At 29.8% G+C, this 6,139-nt stretch overlaps 1 long non-coding RNA gene across 1 annotated transcript; it reads right to left on the bottom strand.

Annotated features, from left to right (window-relative positions):
* Nucleotides 1-2,787: 2,787 nt before the first annotated feature.
* LOC145070016 (uncharacterized) lies at nucleotides 2,788-6,139 on the bottom strand. Its single transcript, XR_013689792.1, has 2 exons — nucleotides 5,916-6,139; nucleotides 2,788-5,302 (listed from the first exon to the last, which is right to left on the bottom strand). It is a non-coding gene; the product is annotated as an uncharacterized LOC145070016 (long non-coding RNA).

Here is a 6,139-nt window from a genome sequence, read left to right as displayed (position 1 = left end):
AATCGTAGCTTTGTTTAGCTATCTATAATAGATACACATTCTCATTGTACCGTACTTCTTCTTTACGAACAACTAGATTATAACCCGCGTTAAACGCGGGGGAACATATAAAAAAGACATACAAATGTTTACAAATATTGCCTAATAATTATTAAAAAAAAGTTATGGTTATTGGTATTATTGAAATATGCAGAAGATAGATTGAAATCTATAAATATCTATAATCGTTGAAGTACCTCTTTGTACACAACATTTTTTGTTTTATTAGTTGAATGACATTCTTCATCACATATAGGTACCTTCAAAATCAAATATAATTACATTAGTGTAATTTGACGAAAGATTGATAGGTAAAATGTTAGGGACGAGACATTTAGCTTTTTTCTTTTTCTTGAAGAAGATAAATCGTCACTTGAATCCATCATTTTGTTTTAGTGTTAATGTTGCTTATAAAAGTTAAATATAGGTATATAGGCATATTGATAAGTTTTATTATTTTATATGAGGAAAGTAATAATTATAATGGGACAACATTATCTAAAAAATAAATGCTTGAAATATTTTTGGAGGGAAAAAATCAGAATCATTAAAAATTTTATATAAAGAAAATAAAAATTTAGATTTGGTGTAATTATGTACGAAATTATTGACGAATATTATTTTGGAAATAATTGTATTTTGTAAGGTATAATACTATGACAAAATTCGAAATATGTATATTTGTTGTGTAAAATTATAAAGTTTATTATTACTATATAAAGATAAAATAAAGTAGGTTGGTATGTTATACAAAATAAGAATTTTTAATCACTTTGTTTTAATGTTAATATTGTTTATAAAATCGATATATATATATATATATATATATATATATATATATATGGTAAGTTTTATTATTTATATGAGGAAAGTAATAATTATAAATGCACAACATTATCTAAAAATAAATGTTTGAAATATTTTTGGATGGAAAATCGGGTCATCGGGGTCACTAAAAAATTTATATATGGAAAATAAAATTTTAAATTGGGTTTGAATTTGTGGATGAAATTAATGATAAATAAATTGATAGGTTATGATTGAATTCAGTTTTGGAAAGTTTAAATTTGATAAAGGAAACACGTAAGTTATCAAAATAATTTTTTTTATGAATATAATGAATATAGAAATTTAAATTTGATAAAGGAACGCTTAAGAAATAAATGCTTGAAATATTTTTGAAGGGAAAAAAATCGAGATCGTTAAAAAAGTTTATATAAGGGAAATACAAATTTAAATTGGGTGAAATTATAGATGAAATTAATGACGATTAAATTGGTAGGTTACAATCGAAATCCGATTTTGGAAAGTTTGAATTTGATAAAGGAAATGCATAAGTCGTCAAAATATAAAATTCTAAACGTGGGGAAATGTGTATATATATATATATATATATATATATATATATATATATATATATATATATATAAATTTATAAATAGTTAACACAATACAAAAATAAGATAAAGCAAAATAAAAAAATATAAATATCCTAATAAATAAGAATCATTTTGCCACATATTATTTGCTCATTCATTTTGTCAAATGACAATTTTTGGTATTTTTGAATTAATTATTTCTCACTTGTCATTATTCTATGTTTTTTAGTTATTTAAAAATATTACTTAATTATATTGTTATATAAGTATAAACATTATAATTAGACGTTCTTTCCATAATAAGATTACTTAAATATTAAGAACTATTTCATTTATTCAAATAAAGTCATAGTATAATTTATAGGATGTTAAATGTTATATAAATTTTGATTTTAGTATATCATAAACGGATTTTTTTTTTCTAAATCATGATTGGTTTATTTTAAATTGACTACGAATATAAGTGCTAACATTTATGTTTGTTTTTATTTATTTGGTGTTCGCAAGAACTTTGCATTAGATTTGGCGCAACTTTGAATAATATTGGTATATCATGTAATTTGGTATATATCTTTCAATTATATGAAATCTCAAATAATGACATTTCATTACTATTGTGATAATTTAGTTTGTATATTACATTTTTACTAATGTTAACGGTCTTATTTTTTTTAATAACCGTAACGCTTTTATTAATTGTACATTTTACAAATCTCCTAATATCTTATAATTCTTTTTTTTATCTTACTTTATAATTTTTTTATAACTATGTTATTTTCAAGATTGATTGTCTTAAATACGAAACTTTGTTTACTAATTTCTACCAAAAAGGGTTTCCCATGACCGAGATATGACCTTTCAAGGACATGGACAAATTAGGGAACATGTTGAAATAAAAGCTTTGGCTTTTTAAATAAAAAAATCACATACGCACATTGCTAATAAGTAAATATCTTAAAAACAAAATAGAAATTACAATGCACTTTGTATCCACTGCACACAGTTACAACAACTCAAAAGAAATTTAGAAATTACAGTTCAAAACATTATAGATTAAAGTCAAACTACATTGCTATTAACTAAATCTGTTAAAAACCAAGAATTATGGGCAAATATGTTAAATTAATAGCAGTGTAATATTGATAATTAAAAACACTGAATGGGTAAATGGTAGTTTTTATCATCAACTACCGTGAAATCCAAACAGTCTCAGAAAAATTTAATTACGTAAGACACACATACATACATACATACAGTAATCAAAAGTCATTGTGCTTTTCTCATGGGCATTTTATCAAACATGTAGAGTGAAACATCAAATACAAAGTTAAAAAGACAAAAATAAAAGATTGAAAAACTAATACTAACATTTATAATCAAGATTATTCATGTATTCAAAGATCACAGTCAAATACAACACTAATGAGAATAAAAAAAATCAAATACAATTAATAAAAATTAAGAACATCATACTAAAGAAGGAATCTAGATGATGAACGTGATGCTGCAAAGGATGATGTTGTTCGAACGTCATGCTGCAAAAAGTCTGAAGAAAACATAATATACGAACAATAGCACATGATTTATACATAAATTTCAAGAATGATTATGGAAAGGATATCAAATTTCGAATTCTTTGATTCTTTGAAATTGAGCGATGATATCCCGTAATCTTGTAGATACGTTTCATATAATAGATATGAATTGAAAAAATAATTACGAAATGTGATAGTTAAGAATGTGATTTTAATTAAGAAGGAACAAAATTTACTTTCAAAAATTATGATGGGGTTTAAATGAGTTGAATACATTCCTTTGTAAGTGATATTAACATTAAATCAATTAGTCAAACTTTCAAATTTAGTCAATATTAGTTTAATTTAATTTAATGTTAGGATGACATCATCAAAATGATCCAATGGTTGAAATTAATCAATAAAACATAATGAATGGTCTTGATTGTTAAAGATGATGTCATAAGGTTTCTCTTTTAATATATATAAAGATACTGGAGCTCCCCATGGTGATGAACTAGGTCTTATAAAACCTTTGTCCAATAACTTCTGGAGTTGTTTCAGTAACTCCTTCATTTCTGTAGGCGCTAAACAATACGATGCTTCTACAATCGACGTCATGCCTGACAATAGGTCGATCCTGAATTCTACATGCCTCTCTAGTGGTAATCTTGGTAATTCATCCGGAAATACTTCAGTAAAATCTCGCATTACAGGTATGTCAGTTATTGCCTTCTTTTCCTTCATTTTGTCTATCACATATACTAAAAATGTCGTAGATCCCTTGACTAGGCATTTTCTAGCTTTCATCATTGTGATGATTCCAGATCTTACTCTACTCCTATCACCATAAACCACAAATGGCTCCCTCCCAGAGGGGATTAATACGCACCATCTTCCTTCCATATGAGATGTCTGCAAGGTTTTCTCCCAACCAATCCAGGTCGAGAATTATGTTGAACTTACTCAATTCAAAAGGCTAAAGATCTCAACGAAATTTGTTTCCGTTTAAGTCAATGGTTACGACCTCTAACCTATTGCTAACATATACATTCCTACCACCAACTACTTATACTAAGATAGGAGTACTTAGTTTAAGTGGTGATAATCTATGCTTCCTAACAAATTTATACGATATAAATGAGTGATCTGCTTCAGAATCAAATAATATCTTTGCAGAAATTTGATTAACTAAGAATCTACCTGAAGTAACATCAATCTCTTCCTTTGCTTCATTGAGGGTCATCTAATAACTTCGACCCTTGGGCTTTGGTGGCATGATCCTTGGGATTGGTTTCTCAACCTTTAGGCATTTTGTCTTCATGTGCCCCTCCTCTCCACAATTGAAACAAACTTTTTGTTTGATTAGTAATTTGTAGAAATATGCTCGGGCTTTTTGCACTTGAAAAAGACGACGTAATCGCCGAAATGCTTCTTCTTGCGTTGGTTGCACCACTTCCCTTATTGGTTGCTCCCAGACTAGTTACTTGATTATGAAAATTTCTTCTTCTTCTTGCTATTGTTGTTGTTGCTTCCTCAGCTTTCCATTTTTCACCGACTTCTGCTCTATCGGTAGTTCTCTTCGTAATCATTCCTTCCACTGATTTTGTAGCCCAAACATCCGCCTAGAAAGTAGGTGCCTACTTAACTGACACTGTATACTCCCATTGCAATCCATTTTCATACCTATCAATCTTGGTCAACTTGTTAGGGGCGACTCGCAGGGAAAATTCCATCTTATCAGTGAAAGCGTTGTTGTACTTGTCAACCGACATGCTTCTCTTCTTTAAAGCATGAATTGATTCTCCAATTCCAACATGCTCTAAGCCGAACATAAATTCCTCTTATAGTAGGTTAAGAACTTTGCCCACATCAGCTGCAGTGGCTTGTTGGGAGTCTAACATATTTCCCAATGCATTCCACCAATGAAATGTTGTGCCTTTGAGCTGCCTCACAACATAGGAGGTTGTAGCTTCCCGGTGCAATCGTAAGTGATAAACGCCATCTCCATCTCCTAGATCAACTCCATTAATATTGGATTAGGTGTCTAATCCATTAACTAAATTATTATAAACTTCAATTATTAACAAAGTCTTTTTCGGGTAGCCCTCAAACCTAGTAAAAGACTGGAATGTTATTTGGAGAGAGGCACAACCACACATTCTGTTTGGTGATAGTTTCTTTTAAACCTTTTATCAAACACCTTGTCTACATGAGCTTCATTCATCTGACACTCCACACAGCAGTTCCTGACTTTCAATCTAATCTCCTCCTAGAGTGGCAAACACTACCCAATTCGTGGCCTTTGTTTCTCAATTTCTTCAGCCAATTATTTTGAATTTTTGTGGCTTGGGATATCTGTATTAGTTCCTGATAAATATATGTGGAATTTAGCAACATAATCTTTGTTAAAGATTTAAAAAAAAAAAATTCAAAATCACAAAGTAAGTTGTTTATAACCTTATAAAACAAAGCTCAGTGAAATCACATACAAACAAAAATGGATAAGAGAGTAGGAAGAGTGAAATCCGCCATTAAAGAGATGGGAGTAGTAGCAGGGGAAGATTCATCAACATACATATCAGAAAGTGATATTAATGTGGTGCATCTGGCATCAACGGTGGTAATTTGAAGATTCAAAATCAAATTAAACAGAAAAACCCACCTAAAATTTCATACTACTTCCTAATTTGAATCGTTTTATAGATCTCGTAAGATGTATGTGTTGAAATATCGAAGATTAGTTAGTGGGTAATGTGAGTATTACACAGAAGCTGGCATGGAAGCATCATCAATCACTTTTACAAAATCAGTCTCACCTAAAGCCTTAACCTCATGTGAAATCTTACCGACCAGTACAAAACGTTGATTTCTCATCGATTACTCATTTGATTGTTCAATGAGCGACAGTGAACCGCTGCAGCTACCAGCAACGACAATGACAGACACGATAAAAAAAACGGAGGAAAAAGAAGGGAATTACCTGGAAGAAGAAGAAATCAGACGAAGTGGGAGAGCTGGGCGTCGAAGATGCAGGGTGAGAGACAACAAAACAACTAACAAAGACGTTGATGGTCCTCCAAGAAAACACGTCGACATGAGATGAGAGGAGCGAAGCACGTGTACTGCATAAACGGTGGAACCAATGACGGCTTAAACGGCAGAAAACGAAAAAGTAAAAAAAAAATTAATGAGAAAGAAAAATAA

Source organism: Lactuca serriola, chromosome 8, assembly GCF_051521515.1.
Source record: "Lactuca serriola cultivar US96UC23 chromosome 8, Lser_US96UC23_V15, whole genome shotgun sequence".
NCBI lineage: Eukaryota > Viridiplantae > Streptophyta > Magnoliopsida > Asterales > Asteraceae > Lactuca > Lactuca serriola.
Note: the sequence above shows the minus strand (reverse complement) of the source record. Positions and strands in the feature narration are given on the sequence as shown.